Here is a 17,198-nt window from a genome sequence, read left to right as displayed (position 1 = left end):
CAACGTGGAGACACCACAATGGGAGAAAAAGTGGCGGCTAGGGACCGAGTACTGATGAATTGCTTCAGTGTCAAAAAGGCAACATTTCCATAGCAATCAGAGTGGAAACGTGTCCGTTTAGCCTTTGGTCCTGTAGGTGGTTGGCTGTGAACTTTCTTTTCTGTTCCAAGGCCTTAGGCAGAGACAGATGAAAGCTGTGCTGGGACAAGGATTTGGAATTGCCTGATGATGGTAAGTCAGAATGTACAAGGATAGGTCCAAGGCAGGAGGCATCTGCGCCAGTGTTTTTGACAGGGAATTGGGAAGCACCTAGCAGAGGGGAAGAGGCAGTGGTGTCACCTGATAGCACAAATCGTCAATTTGCTAATAAAAATCATTTGGGCTAATATTGGGGTGCAGGCAGGAGGCCCCATTTGCTGATCCATATAGTTTGGGCTAATATTGAGGTGCTGTCATGTTGGATGCTGTTCAGACCAGGTCGTTCGACAGACAGCGGTAATTCCGCTTTTGACCACTATTTGCTCATTGGCGTCGGCTAGGTTTTGTCCAGCTGTTCCAGGGTTAATTTACCTGATCCTCGGATTGGAAGCTGGGCCATGCCCATGGCCTTTAAATAGTTCTTCGGATCATTGGGCGTCGCCGATTATAGCTTCTGTCTTGCGTTGTTATCTCGGTCTGGAGTGGAGAGCTGGTTGTTGGAGAATCGTTGCTGGTGGTGTATTTTCCTTTGTCTTATTTACTCCTTCCTATATTTGTGTTTATTTTGCCCTGCACATTTATAGTGTATTCCTGAGTGACTGCGGCGTGGTGAATATTTTCTTTTATCCTTGTCTGTGCTAACTGTGGGTATTGGTGTATTACATTCACTGGGTGGAGGGTGCAGGTTTTCAGCTTAGGGTTGTAACAGGAGGCAGGGTGAAGTTCGAGGCCTGGACATGCACACCATCAGTGTAAACTTCAGGTAGAGGGTCAGTCAGCATTTCCCTAGTCTGAGGAAAATTGCAGGGGCATGGGTTATTAGCTCTCACCCACCTAGTCTCCCCGTGACATTATAATCGGCCCAACAACAAAAAAAAAAGGGGTTTCTTTTTTTTTTTTGTGTTTTGTCATGGATCCCATGACTTCCATAACCCGCCAGTTGGAGGCGCTGTCCCTACAAGTCACGGAGTTGAGGGGGGCAGTACAGCAACAGGGACTAGCAGTATCTAATGTGCAAGCTAGAGCGACAGAAAGAGTTGCTGAGCCTAAATTTCCTTTGCCTGAAAAATTTGCTGGGGAACGCAGTAAATTTGTTTCTTTTCGTGAAGCTTGCAAACTATATTTCCGTATGCGCCCGATCTCCTCGCGTAATGAGGCTCAGCGTGTGGGCCTGGTGTTGTCATTGTTAAGCGGGGATCCCCAAGCATGGGCGTTTTCTTTGCCATCTGATTCTGCTGCATTTGACTCTGTGGAGAGTTTTTTTTCTTCTCTTGGGAAAATCTATGATGAACCTGACAGAATGGCTCTGGCAGAATCTAAGATACGCTCCATTTGCCAGGGGGAGCGAGTAGCAGAGGATTACTGTTCTGAATTCCACCGCTGTGTCACATGTAAAGCGTCGAGTCCCAGAGATCAGGAAGCAGGGAGCCTGTTTTTACTGTGGTAAAATTGGTCATTTTATTAACATCTGTCCTCTGCTGTCTAAGAAAAACGCAACGGCGGAAAACTTCTAAGCTCAGATGGTGTGGAGGAGACCAATCTGAGCTTATGTATATCCTCCATGGTGGTTTCTCAATGCATGCTCCCTGCTAAGGTTTTTATCGCTGGCAGTGAGCTGCCAATTACTGTTTTTGTGGATAGTGGTTCAGCCACAAATCTCATTGATGAGGAGTTTGCGCGCACAGCAGGTTTTAGGATTGAAAAACTGTCTCATCCTATCCGTGTGGTCACCATCAATGCTGCTCATCTCTCTCAGGGGGAGATTACTGAATTTGTGGCTGAGGTGAAACTCCACATTGGGGTTCTACATTCCGAGCGGGTTACATGTAAGGTGCTCAGGAGTCTTCCTGCTCAGGTGGTTTTGGGTTTTCCTTGGTTGTGCATGCACAACCCGGAAATTGACTGGAAAACTCAGGACATAATTCAGTGGAGCGAGTTCTGCCAGGAGAATTGCCTGGCTACATGTGTGGCTGTGGTGACTTCAAGCGTTCCGGAGTCACTTCTGGATTTTGTGGATGTGTTCTCTGAAAAGGGTTGCTCAGAGTTGCCGCCACATCGTCCCTATGACTGTTCTATCAGGTTTAAACCAGGGGCCAAGTTGCCTAAAGCAAGGATGTTTAACATCTCCGGTCCGGAGAGACAAGCGTTAAAAGATTATATTGCTGAAAGCTTGAGCAAAGGGCACATCAGGCCATCATCCTCGCCGGTGGCAGCAGGGTTCTTCTTCGTGAAGAAGAAAGATGGTGGATTACGCCCGTGTTTGGATTTCAGGGAGTTGAACCAGATTACGGTTCGTGATCCATACCCGATGCCACTGATACCAGATTTGTTCAACCAGGTGGCGGGTGCTAAGTGGTTTACCAAGCTTGACCTCAGGGGGCGTACAACCTCATAAGAGTCCGTCAAGGTGATGAGTGGAAGACGGCTTTTAATACCCCTGAGGGTCATTTTGAAAATTTGGTGATGCCTTTTGGGTTGACTAACGCACCTGCAGTGTTCCAACATTTCATCAATGATGTGTTCTCGCATGTTTTGGGGAAATTCGTTATCGTGTACCTAGATGACATCCTCATATATTCTTGTGACCGTGATGCTCATTTAGATCATGTCAGGCAGGTGTTACAGCTTCTCAGAGAGAATAAGCTGTATGCTAAACTTGAGAAATGTGTATTTTCTGTTCAAGAGTTGCCTTTCTTGGGTTATATTGTGTCTGCTTCTGGTTTTAAAACGGACGCCGCTAAGGTGCAAGTGGTGCTGCATTGGGAACGTCCTGATAACCTGAAAGCACTTCAGCGGTTCCTTGGGTTTTCTAACTACTATAGGAAATTTATCAAGGATTTTTCCATCAATGCTAAATCGCTAACTGACATGACTAAAAAGGGTATCAATTTCTCCGTTTGGCCTGAGGCTGCTGTGCGCGCATTTGAATTTCTTAAGAACAGTTTTGTTTCAGCCCCCATTCTTGTGCAGCCAGACGTATCAAAACCCTTTGTTGTGGAAGTCGATGCGTCTGAGGTTGGTGTGGGGGTGGTACTATCTCAAGGCTCATCTTTGAGTGGTTTGCGTCCGTGCGCCTATTTCTCCAAGAAACTGTCGTCCGCCGAACGTAACTACGATATCGGCAACAGGGAGTTGTTGGCAATCAAGTTGGCATTTGAGGAATGGCGACACTTCTTGGAGGGGTCGGTACATCAGGTTACTGTTATTACCGATCATAAGAATCTGCTGTATTTGGAGTCAGCCAAGCGTCTGTCCCCCAGGCAGGCTCGCTGGGCATTGTTTTTTACGCGGTTCAATTTTGTTGTCACTTACAGTCCGGGGTCTAAAAACACTAAGGCGGATGCTCTGTCCAGGTGTTTTCCGGGGGGTGAACCTTGGGTGGATCCAGTACCCATCCTCCAAAAGGGTGTTGTGGTTTCGGCTCTCACTACCGAGGTTGAGGCTGAGATTGCCGAGGCTCAGGAGGAGGTACCATCTGAGCTTCCCATCAACAAATCTTTTGTACCGCTTCATCTCCACCTAAAGGTTTTGGCGGAGCATCATGATGCTGTTCTGGCTGGCCACCCAGGGGTTAGAGGTACCTTGGAGTTGGTGTCACGTCGGTTTTGGTGGCCCAAGATCCAACAGGATGTGGTCTCATACGTGTCAGCTTGTACCACGTGCGCTAGGGCTAAGACGCCCCACTCCCGTCCTGTTGGCACACTACTTCCTCTTGAAGTACCTAGTAAGCCATGGACGGAAATCTCCATGGATTTCATCACTGATTTGCCCTCATCAGCTGGGAACACGGTCATCTTGGTGATTGTTGATCGGTTTTCAAAAATGTCGCACTTTGTGCCTTTGCCTTCGTTGCCTAACGCTAAGACTCTGGCTCAGGTATTTGTGCAGGAGGTGGTCAGACTTCATGGGGTTCCGTCTGACATCATGTCTGATAGGGGTACTCAGTTTGTGGCAAAATTTTGGAAAGCATTTTGCTCACGGCTGGGGATCAAGTTGTCTCATTCTTCGGCGTTCCATCCTCAGTCAAATGATCAGACTGAGCGTATGAACCAAAATTTGGAACAGTACTTACGCTGCTTTGTCTCTGATAACCAGGAGGAGTGGTCTACCTTTCTTCCTTTGGCTGAGTTTGCCATCAATAATCACCGCCAGGAGTCGTCTGGGGAGTCTCCGTTTTTTTGTGTTTACGGGCTACATCCTCAATTTTGTACCTTGAGTCAGAGGGGCTCTTCCGGCGTTCCGGAGGAGGACCAGTTAGGAACACAATTGTCATCAGTCTGGAGGAGAGTTAAACAGCGCCTGTTGAGTGTGGGTGCTAGGTACAAACGTGTGGCTGACAGGTCCGGACCTGAGTGTGGATGACTGGGTGTGGTTATCCACAAAAAACATAAGACTCAAGATACCGTCCCTTAAATTGGGTCCACGGTTTATTGGTCCATTTAGGGTCACCGCCGTCATTAACCCAGTAGCGTACCGATTGGAGCTCCCTACAGTGTATAAGATACACAACGTGTTCCACAGGTCTCTTCTAAAGAAGATGGTGGGTTCTGTGGACGCGGCGCCTATGCCACCTCCAGTCTTGGTGGATGGTAATTTGGAGTTTGAAGTCTCCAAGGTGGTTGACTCTCATATAGTGCGTCGTACTTTACAGTACTTGGTACACTGGCGTGGTTATGGGCCTGAGGAGAGGTCCTGGGTACCAGCCTCGGATATTGATGCGGATCGGCTGGTCAGATTTTTTCATCATCGCCATCCAGACAAGCCGGGTCCTATAAGCCGTGAGGGCCCTGGGGTCCCTCGTAGAAGGCGGGGTACTGTCATGTCGGACGCTGTTCAGACCAGGTCGTTCGACAGACAGCGGTAGTTCTGCTTTTGACCACTATTTGCTCATTGGCGTTGGCTAGGTTTTGTCCAGCTGTTCCAGGGTTAATTTACCTGATCCTCGGATTGGAAGCTGGGCCATGCCCATGGCCTTTAAATAGTTCTCCGGATCATTGGGCGTCACCGATTATAGCTTCTGTCTTGCGTTGTTATCTTGGTCTGGAGTGGAGAGCTGGTTGTTGGAGAATCGTTGCTGGTGGTGTATTTTCCTTTGTCTTATTTACTCCTTCCTATATTTGTGTTTATTTTGCCCTGCACATTTATAGTGTATTCCTGAGTGACTGCGGCGTGGTGTATATTTTCCTTTATCCTTGTCTGTGCTAACTGTTGGTATTGGTGTATTACATTCACTGGGTGGAGGGCAGAGGTTTTCAGCTTAGGGTTGTAACAGGAGGCAGGGTGAGGTTCGAGGCCTGGACATGCACACCATCAGTGTAAACTTCAGGTAGAGGGTCAGTCAGCATTTCCCTAGTCTGAGGGAAATTGCAGGGGCCCGGGTTATTAGCTCTCACCCACCTAGTCTCCCCGTGACAGGTGCAGGCAGGAGGCACAACTTCCTAATCAAAATTGTTTGGGCTAATATTGTGGTGCACGTAGAAGGCCCCTTTTCCTAATGAAAATAGTTAGGGATACTACTGGGCAGCAGGCACCAGGCCCCATTTCCAAATTAAAATAGTTTTCACTAATATTGGGGTGCAGGAGGCCTCATTTCCTAATCAAAATTATTTGGGCTAATATTGGGGTGCAGGCAGGTGGCCCCATTTCGTAATCTAAATCATTTGGACTTATACTGTTTTGCACTCAGGACTCAGTAGGCCCCATTTCCGAATCAGAATTCTTTGAACTAATATTGGAATATAAACAAAAAAAACATCGGCTTACCTAACCAAAGCCGAAGAAGAGATCCAGGGAATAAATATAAAATCACTTTTTATTACACATTATATTAAAATCCAGACAGGGCCCTCATTCCTCCTGGTATCTATTTTGAACTGTGATTTCTGTCATGCTGTAATGTCTATTGTCTGTACAAGTCCCCTCTATAAGTTGTAAAGCGCTGCGGAATATGTTGGCGCTATATAAATAAAAATTATTATTATTATTATTATTATAAAATCATACATAGGAAAATACTATAAAAAGCAGAAGGGGAAGTGTTTATCATCAAAGATATAAAAGATGGAGGTATGACTATGCTCAGCTATATATAAACAATATGCATCCAGAATAATACTTAAAGAAGCATATGTCTTAGGAAAGCACCTCAATACTTATTTTTGTATAATACATAAAGTTTCCAGAAGGGTGTCTATTCCAGAGGACTCTGTAACCAATATAGGCAGGCAGAGCAGGGAACATCAGCAAGTAGGGATCTTTAAAAGTAGAAAGCATGTAATATATATAAATAGGTAGATTTATAATACCTTACTCAGGAACACAGGTAGATCGATGGAAGGTATTTCCCCCTCACTAATATTGGGCTGCAGGCAAGAGGCTGCATTTCCTAATCAAAATAGTTTTCGCCAATATTGGGGTGCAGGCAGGAGCCCACATTTGGCATACAGTTTATTATTCTGAAAAACCTGTACACTTGAATGATGTGTTCCTGATGTGACTTGAGATCAGGTGAATACATCAAGATATCATCAAGATGCACCACAACAAACCTACTCACAAGGTCTTGAAAAATGTTGTTAACAAAATGTTGGAAAATGCTGGGAATATTAGTCAAACCAAAGGGCATGACAAGATTTTCATAAATCCCTGCAGGAGTGTTAAAGGCAATCTTCCATTCACCCCCCTGCTTGATCCTGATCAGAAGATTATAGGCTTCCATGAGGTTCAATTTAGTGAATCATGAATATGTTGGGAATAAGTGGGAGGGGATACGGGTCTCAGATACTAATTCAATTTAACTGATGAAAATCTAAAAAATCTAAACAGGGACGAAAGCCCCCATCTTTCTTCTTAACAAAGAAGAACCCCACCACTATGGGTGAAAAGGAGTTTCTAATATGACCCCTAGCATGACTCTCAGAGATGCAATCTTTCATGGCCAGCCTTTCAGGTTCAGACAATGTATAATCTGATTTTGGGTAACTTCGCTCCAGGAAGCAAGTTTATGGGAAAGCATACACACGGTGGGGACGTAGTCCGTTAAACCCCCTTTCTGAAAACACATAATAATCTTTATTTTTATATTGCGCTAAAATATTCCGCAGCGCTTTACAGTTTTTGCACACATTATCATCATGTCCCCAATGGGGCTCACAATCTAAATTCCCTATCAGTATGTATTTGGAATGTGGGAGGAAACCGGAGTACTCAGAGGAAACCCACACAAACACGGGGAGAACATACAAACTCCTTGCAGATGTTGTCCTTGGTGGGATTTGAACCATGGTGACCTTCAATGACTCAGGAGTTTCGTAAAGCACAAATGCATCTTTTAATCTTTCAGATAGTCCCTGACAAAACTGACTCCTGAGAGCAGGATCGTTCCACTGCATGTCAGAAGTCCATCTACGGAACTCAATGCAGAATTCCTCTCCCTGCTGGAGCTTATGTAGTATAGACTCAGCAAGGGAGGCTCTGCCCGGATTGTTGTATATGAGGCCTAGCGCCGCAAAAAAAACTTCAACCGATCAGAGAGACGGAATGTCTGATGGGAGTGAAAAGTCCAGGATTGAGAATCTCCTTGAAGGAAAGAAATAAAAATCCCACCCTGTTGCTCCTCACACCCAGATGAACGTAGACAAAGCCTAAAATAAAGCTTGCGGGCTTCACAGAACACAACAAATTGATCTCGTCACCCAGAAAACCTATAAACCTATAAATGTTGTACTTATTATTTTTCTCTATGGCTTGTTTCCATGTATTTACTGATATGTGACTAATAGTGTTGAGCATTCCGATACCGCAAGTATCGGGTATCGGCCGATGCTTGCCGTATCGGAATTCCGATACCGAGGTCCGATACTTTTGTTGTATCGGGAATCGGTATCTGGATCGATATAATGTGTAAAATAAAAAATTAAAATAAAAAATATTGATATACTCACCTCTCCGACGCAGCCTGCACCTTACCGAGGGAACCGGCAGCCTTCTCTGCTTAAAATGCGCGCGTTTAATGCCTTCCATGACGTCCGGCTTCTGATTGGTCGCATGCCGCCCATGTGACCGCGACGCGACCAATCACAAGCCGTGACGTAATTCTCAGGTCCTAAAGCCTAATTCTAGGCATTCAGGACCTGAAAATTACGTCACGGCTTGTGATTGGTCGCGTCGCGGTCACATGGGCGGCACGCGACCAATCAGAAGCCGGACGTCACGGAAGGCATTAAACGCGCGCATTTTAAGCAAAGAAGGCTGCCGGTTCCCTCGGTAAGGTGCAGGCTGCGTCGGAGAGGGTGAGTATATCAATATTTTTTATTTTAGTTCTTTATTTTACACATTGATATGGATCCCAGGGCCTGATGGAGAGTTTCCTCTCCTTCAGACCCTGGGAACCATCAGGGATACCGTCCGATACTTGAGTCCCATTGACTTGTATTGGTATCGGGTATCGGTATCGGATTAGATCCGATACTTTGCCGGTATCGGCCGATACTTTCCGATACCGATACTTTCAAGTATCGGACGGTATCGCTCAACACTAGTGACTAATAATAATTTGTATTCTTATTGATATCTCTCATGTGTTTATACATTTTTGCTTTGGCAGTATATATTATTTATGTTTTTATTTTAAATGTTTTTTATTCTATAATTTTTTTACATTATGCATGTATCCTTTTTTTTTGACCGGACCATTTAGTACAAGTAGGATATACTCATTCTGTATTTCATTTTAAGAACCAACCCTCCCTTATTTCACCTCCCCTGATGATTTGAAAAGGTGAAAAGTATCGGGAGTTTATTGTGGTATATCTGGAATCTGTTGCAGTGGGCCAATGTGTGGCAGTGTAATGTGCCCCCCCTCCCTCTGGAAAACCAGGACCCTTTGACATACTTTGAACACAGCCTGGCCTTACCTATGAACGCAACCGGGTGAGATGGTACCTTTACTAATCTTATTTAACATGTATTAAGGTGTTCTTTTTGAGAGTGAGCATTTTGTGCAGTAACCATTTGATTACTGTTTTGTATACCATACATTTATTACACGGTTATTTCTACTTGTGACAGTCAAAAGAACTATTGAGTATTTATGGTATACTATGTTATGGTCCTCTAACCAATGGCACATGTAAATAGGCACCTTAAAAGGATTCTTCTCTCAAAGATTATAATAGTTCCCTCATTGTGTGCAGGAGGATGAACCCCTCCCATAGATATTTCTACAGTCCCATGCTAATCCAATTGATATTACATGTTTGAATGTTTGTCTTGTTTGTTATTTATCTCATTTTACTGAGGGTCTAATTTTAAAGAACATTTTAAAAGTTATATTTTATTTATACCCCTACCTTGCTTTACTCACTTATCCTGTTTTTTTCATGTTTGTGTATATATGGGTATTTTGTAGTCCATGAGCAAGGTCTTAGAACCAAAACATTGGCAAAAATCTTGTAGGGACACTTTTTTGCTGCACACTTAAAATTACATCTTTTCCATTGGAACATATCTATGCCATGGTATTTCATTCCATATCAAGTTTATTGTACCACTGAGCAAGAAATCTACTGACTGTCTGGGTGCCCACACTATCATTCTCTACCCTCTCGATACTGGAAACCATGGCCAGCCTTAGCTATGCGCGATCACACAGGGCGCCGATCAGCAGACTGCAGTGAGGTCGACATCCCCTTCCTTCTGGGCTTCTGTATACTCTCCTGTCAAATCACAGTTACAAGCAGAAAGGGAGACGATGATTGGCCAAACAATGACCAATAAGGGCCAGATTTCTTTTCTGCTGTATCCCTGAAGCTCAGCTGTTCATCCTACTTGTTATAATCACCTTGGCAGGTTAATGATGCAACTATTTTTTATTCCATACGTCCATAGTTTTAAAACAAATCCAGGTAGATTGCCAAAATACAATGTTCCCAGTCCACAAGATCCCTTCCCTGGGGCCCATAGTCCCACTGTCCCCGTACCAGGCGAAACTCTGTCTCCCAACTTTTGGTTGGGCCACAGATTTCGTATCCTCGTCAGTTTAGTCTGTAGTCACAATCAAGGTTCCTCCAGGTGACAAATAACACAATTGACGTCCATGTATCGACGACCAACAATCATTAAGAAAGTTTATGAAATCCAGATGACAGATCCATCAACCATAGCAGGGGGATCCAGCCCAGCCAGCAACTGATCTACAAAACTCCCCAAACCATTTATTCATCTCAGCTTGGATCCTCTCCCTTCGAAGTCACTCCAACAACTGCCTGACTAAACCTGTGGCGTCTTTTTCTCCCTCCCCCTTAAATAATTGCCTTTAGCTCAAAGAATGAAGCCTATTCAATAAAGGTACCTTCACACATAACGATATCGTTAAGGATATCGTTGCAACATCACGCTTTTTGTGACATAGCAACGATCCCGCTAACAATCTCGTTATAGTGTGACAGCGACCAACGATCAGGCCCCTGCTGGGAGATCGTTGGTCATAGGGAATGATCAGGACCTTTATTTGGTCGCTGATCACCCGCTGACATTGCTGGATCGGTGTGTGTGACGCCGATCCAGTGATGTGTTCACTTGTAACCAGGGTAAACATCGGGTTACTAAGCGCAGGGCCGCCTAAACAGAGCACAGCAGTGACGTCACCGCTGTGCTCTGCTTTACGGCCGGCCGGCGCGGCTGACACATTCAGTGCAGGGAAGCCGCCGGCGGGGGACGTGACAGACATCAGAAAGTGAGTATGTAGTGGGTTTTTTTTACTTTTACAATTGTAACCAGGGTAAATATCGGGTTACTAAGCGCGGCCCTGCGCTTAGTAACCCGATGTTTACCCTGGTTACCCGGGTGCTGCAGGGGAACTTCGGCATCGTTGAAGACAGTTTCAACGATGCAGAAGTCGTTCCCCTGATCGTTGGTCACTGGAGAGAGCTGTCTGTGTGACAGCTCCCCAGCGACCACACAACGACTTACCAACGATCACGGCCAGGTCGTATCGCTGGTCGTGATCATTGGTAAGTCGTTAAGTGTAACGGTACCTTAAGCCTGTCACCTGGGATTGCATGTGAGACCCTCTGTGGTGACAGCTCCCCTTGGTCTACTATCCCTATCCACACAATGGGCCAAGAGCTTGGGGAACAATGGCTTGAGACCTTGAGATACAAATGAGATTAATAGAATGATTGATTTACATTTACCTTTGGCAATCTCCTGTCTGACCTTAGGTATACATAAGATCCGGCCTGCAAGCCTTTCTCTGCTTGCTGTCACTAAATGGAAACATTGATTCCTGAGAATGAACTGAAGAGCAAGCAAATCACTAATAAAACACAGCAAGCAAATCTAATATATAAAGGTGTGTGTGTGTATGTACAGTATGTATGTATTGTAAAGCAGCAGTAGCATCGTACGCAGTGAAGAAGCAGTGACCCACAAATTCAAACACAAAAGTGTCTTTTAATGTGTTTCTTCACAGCATTAAAGTCCAATTCACATAAATGCATATAACTTCAGTGGATATTATCAGTGACCAGTTTACACCGGTTCAAAGCAATACATATCACATGGCTTTAGATTTGCGGTCCCTAAACAGGCCAGACTTCCCTAGTCCAGTTTCCCTGGGTGACCGCACGCCATCTCAGTCTCTATATGTCTCCATACACACAGCCTCATATGTTGCAGACACTACACACGCCAGCCCTCCTCTGTCTAGTTCTCGTGGGTGTCCTGCATCGCTGTATCACAGTCTCTTTACAGACTCTTTACTCACACAGTCGTACACAGTTCAGGATATCCTCTGGATAGCAGCCGGGCACCATATCCACCTGTTTGCAATCATTGCACATGCTAGTCCTCTTTCGGGCACAGGACATCCACCTCCGGGCACAGGACTGTCCACATCCTTGCGCTGGTGTGTACTCCGGAGGACAGAGAATGAACTTCAATCCAATATTGCGGCCAGCATGCAGCCAGTGGGTAAGGAAAGGGTGAATCAAACACCCGAAAACCCCGCCCATATGACCCAAAACTGGTCCTGCCAAATTCAGGTGACAGGTTCACTTTAAATACTCCACAATTTGTTGCTTCTCAGCAGCTGACTAGTGTTGAGCGATACCTTCCGATATGCAAAGGTATCGGTATCGGATTGGATCGGCCGATACCGGCAAAATATCGGATCTCGCCGATACCGATACCCGATACCAATGCATATCTATGGGACACAAAATATCGGAATGGTTCCCAGGGTCTGAAGGAGAGGAAACTCTCCTTCAGGCCCTAGGATCAATATTCATGTATAAAATAAAGAATAAAAATAAAAAATATTGATATACTCACCCCTCCGGCGGCCCCTGCTCTTAGCGGTGCCTCCGTTCCTAAGAATGCCGAGTTAAGGACCTTCGATAACGTCGCGGCTTGTGATTGGTCGCGTGACCGCTCATGTGACCGCTCATGCGACCAGTCACAAGCCGCGACGTCATCGCAGGTCCTTCACTCGCTCATTCTTAGGAACGGAGGCTGCCGGTTGCAGCGGTTACAACCAGGGCGCGTCAGAGGGTGAGTATATCCCTATTTTTTATTTTTATTCTTTATTTTACACATGAATATGGATCCCAGGGCCTGAAGGAAAGTTTCCTCTCCTCCAGACCCTGGGAACCATACGCTGGGAACTTCCGATTCCGATATAAAAAAAATATCGGAACTCGGTATCGGAATTCCGATACTGCAAATATCGGCCGATACCCGATACTTGCGGTATCGGAATGCTCAACACTACAGCTGACACATCCTTTTTCTTTTCCATTTTGGCAAAAAATGTAGGCTGCTTAATAATGTGGAACAGCCTTCTTAAGTAGTCTTGCCTTTATTTGGACACACCTGCCAAACTAATTTGTACAGGTATCTGCAATTGCTTTCAGTGATATAAAGAGCCCTGACACACATCACCATCAATGAGTTTAAATGACAAACAAAAAAATTCTAACCTTATCACTCCTAAACTCTTTGTGCATAATAATTTGGAACACAGTGTATACAGGGGAGATGACATACAGGTATATACTATATATAGGAGGAGATGACATACAGGTATATACTATATACAGGAGATGACATACAGGTATATACTATATATAGGAGGAGATGACATACAGGTTATACTATATACAGAAGAGATGACATACAGGTATATACTATTTACAGGGGAGATGACATACAGGTATGTACTATATACAGGGGAGATGACATACAGGTATATACTATATGCAGGAGATGACATACAGGTGTATACTATATATAAGGGAGATGACAAACATGTATATACTGAGGGGAAAATGAGAGGTGTGAGGTGAAAATGAAAAGGTGTGCGTGCAAAATGAGAGGAGTGAGGGAAAATAGTGGAGTGATCGGAAAATGACAGATGTGAGGTCGAAATGACAAGTGTTAGGGGGGAGAGGAGTGAGGGTGGAATGAGAGGAGAGAGGGGGAAAATAAGAGGAGTGAGGGGGAAAATAAGAGGAGTGAGGGGGAAAATGAGAGGTATGAGGGAGAAAATGAGAGATGTGAGGGGGAAAATGAAAGATGTGAGGAGGAAAATGAGAGGCATGATGGGAAAATGAGAGAACTGAGGTGCTAAATGAGAGGCGTGATGGGAAAATAAGAGAAGTGAGGTGCTATAACTAACCACAGATATTTACTATGCCCAGGCAACGCCGGGCTCTTCAGCTAGTAGCTAATAAAACACGAAAATATCGACATAAAGGGTGCTCCATGCTGGAAAAAGTCTGTAACCTGTAGAGCTGTGGACTCCACTCTATATACAACTTACTGTATATCTGAGTGTGTTTATATCTAATGTATACCCGATACCTACTGTATTTGTTTTGTCAATGTACATTGTATGTGTGCCAGGTGCAGTATATGTCCGGTGTGTGTGATTGCTGTATACAGGGTGTGAGTGCCATGTAATGTATCTGTTCAGTGAGAGGGCTCTGTACATTATTAAGTATGTCCAATGCCTGTGTGCGGTATACAGCCAGTGTGCGGTTCTGTGGAGGACCATCATACTGTATAGAGGACTGTTGAGGGGACCATCATACTATATGAGGGGTGGGATGGTTACCATACTGATTTGGGGCTGGGGATCATCAAAGTGTGTGTGTGGGGACCATCATACTGTGTGGGGTGTCTTTGGGGTACTATCATACTGTGCTTGTGGTGGACATTACACTGTGTAGGGTAGCTGTGGGGGGACCATCATACAGAGTTACAGCTGGATCCTGCCTACTCATAAAACTGTAAGCTTTTAGCCTGGTAGAGGTATTTTAGGTTGGGGCCCCATCAAAAGCATATGCCTTGTCAAGGCTGGTGGGCTCTCATGAATTGGCCAATTTGTGCTCTAAGTACCTTAAATTTTTAAGCATATTTTCTATATCAGTAATGCGGTTCTAATTTCATATATTCAATATTTGCATATTAAAGCATTTCAAAGTGAAAACTGTATTATCTTCGTTTTTTATTATATGGAGGTACAGGGAATTATTATAAGGGGTCAAGGGTGATTATCATTAATATAGGCACAAGGGAATGATAAGGCAGCACAAAGGGATATCATTGCGGTATGGTGCTGTATAGCTGTAAGGAGGCACAGCAAATAATTATTATCATAACGATGCACAAGGGGATATTATTTTTATAGGGTGCTTTATAACTATAAGGAGGCACAGAGGAGCATTATTCCTATGAGGAAGTACAGAGGAAACGTTCTAACTGTGTAGGGTCACTCAGAGGGCTCTGTTATTGTGTGGGGTATTATTATTATTATTATTATTATTATTATTTGTTTATATAGCACCATTAGTTCCATGGTGCTGTACATGAGAAAGGGGTTACATACAGAGTTACAGATATAGTTTACAGTAAACACGTTTACAGTGACAGACTGGTACAGAGGGGAGAGGACCCTGTCCTTGCGGACTTACATTCTATGGAATAGTACAATAAGATAGTAGTATAGGGCAAAGAAAAGGCATTATTACACTTTGGTGCAGTGTTAACAGCATTATACGGTTTGTGTAGAGGTGGTAGAGTGTGAGGCGAGTCCTGGAAAGGCAGTAAAGTAAATCTGTCTTTGTGTTATATTTTACAGGGAGGAGCCATGGATCGAAGAAGAGGTCATGGTAGTCTGGACCGAATGCAAAGGAAAAGGGAAAACGAATGACAACAATCAGCGCGAACATCACTAGTGAGAACCTCTACATTATAGATATATATGGTGTGCAGGGCACTGGTGTAGACCTGATGTTACCATTGTCACTGTATGGTGGCGATAACAGTCCTAGTACAGTGGTTTTGTTAAAGCGGTGATCCAGGCTTGAAGTTAGTCTGCAGTCATGCTGTATAACTGCACCGTTCTGAATCCTTAGGCTATGTGCGCACATTGCGTATTTGCTTGCAGAAATTTCTGCAACGTTTCTGCATCTCTTGGCAGAAAAACTCAGCAGAAAATTTGCGCGTTTTTATGCATTTTTGATGCGTTTTTGCATGCATTTTTCATGCGTTTATGCATGCATTTTTTCATGCGTTTTTGTACAACCATAGAGCTAAATAAAGATATATTATTTAAAAAAAAAAAAGAAAAAAGAATTGTGATGTCATTTCCTTGTTCAACCTCTTCTTTTTCATTCTCCATTTTGGAATTGAACACCATAATGTCATTGCATACCATGTTCAAATTTATAATGCTTAACACACACAAATATTAAAAAAAAAGAAATCCTGGCTCAGTTGGAGTGTCGCTGGATAGTCTCCCTTGGAACCATGTCACCCCTTTGGGATAAACGAGAAACTTTGTGTCCCTTTATACCTATTTTTGAGCACCATCACAGTGTGTCCTTCTTTGTTTCTCTTGTTTTTTAATTTGTTGCTGTTGTTGTTAATTTTATTTTATTTATATTCCATATATGTAGTTGGATTTCTACCGATGAACTGCTTTATGCATTGAGGAGTGTGCCTGGATGTTCCCTTTATACCATCAGCCCAGGATCATATATATAGGCATCTACGGTGACCAGGCTGGATTTTGGATGACTTATGTGATCATTGACGACTAATTCCTTCCGAACCTGGATCTACCGCAGTATTATGTGTGTTTTTTATATATATATTTTTCATTCTCACATTGTAACTGTATTATAGATGCCTCTTTTAGTACTCACGGTGTTGCCCACACTTGTTCCATCATCCAAGATCGCCACCGCGGTGCGCGCGTGTGCGGTGTGTTCTGGTTTCGCCCACACCCCGGAAGGCATTCAATCCACTCAGTGCAGGTCATCTGACGTGACAGGAAACTTTTCCTTATAAACAGAAGGGTGAATGACCTCGGAGATCAAAACATCCAACACCGCGGAGACACCATCACGTGTTTCTCAACGCAGTGATCCAGAACACTGCCCTCATCCCTAAAGGAAAATATGCAAATGCATGTGGAAAAGCCGCGGAGACACCATCACGTGTTTCTCAACGCAAGCAATGAATAGCCAGGTCTTTCACCGGGAAGGAATAGGTATATAGGATAGATGGTTTTCCTTTATTGGATGCTGCCCTTCCCGTGGTTGTTCCTTCCCGGTGAAAGACCTGGTGATGGTGTCTCCGCGGCTTTTCTACATGCAGGAAACTTTTCCTTGACCTGGCCGGAAGTGATGCTGGTGCGGCTCGGGACCCGTCCCCCATGCGCTCCATAGAGCTGCGGTAATTACAAGCGTGTGTGAAGGTAGTATTTATGGCCCCCCTCTGTACACAGCGACACACACAAGCCCCCCAAAGAAGCCATCATCGCGAAACGTGCATTGGGATTTAGGACGGATAATGCACCCCATCCATGTCCTACCTGGGTAAGCACTATGTATAGCGCTTTCTATAAACACTTGGCACTTTACCCTAGTTGACACATGTTTTACCTGTGTGCAGGTTAGTTTTTGTACCAATTGGGTACCACAAGTATCAAT

At 44.4% G+C, this 17,198-nt stretch overlaps 1 long non-coding RNA gene across 1 annotated transcript; it reads left to right on the top strand.

Moving 5' to 3' along the window:
• The first annotated feature begins 8,652 nt into the window (after positions 1 to 8,652).
• On the top strand, positions 8,653 to 16,788 carry LOC143788897 (uncharacterized). Its single transcript, XR_013218744.1, has 3 exons — positions 8,653 to 9,129; positions 15,341 to 15,436; positions 16,161 to 16,788. It is a non-coding gene; the product is annotated as an uncharacterized LOC143788897 (long non-coding RNA).
• Positions 16,789 to 17,198: the final 410 nt, after the last annotated feature.

This window comes from Ranitomeya variabilis, chromosome 8 (assembly GCF_051348905.1).
Source record: "Ranitomeya variabilis isolate aRanVar5 chromosome 8, aRanVar5.hap1, whole genome shotgun sequence".
NCBI classification, from domain to species: Eukaryota; Metazoa; Chordata; class Amphibia; order Anura; family Dendrobatidae; genus Ranitomeya; species Ranitomeya variabilis.
Note: the sequence above shows the minus strand (reverse complement) of the source record. Positions and strands in the feature narration are given on the sequence as shown.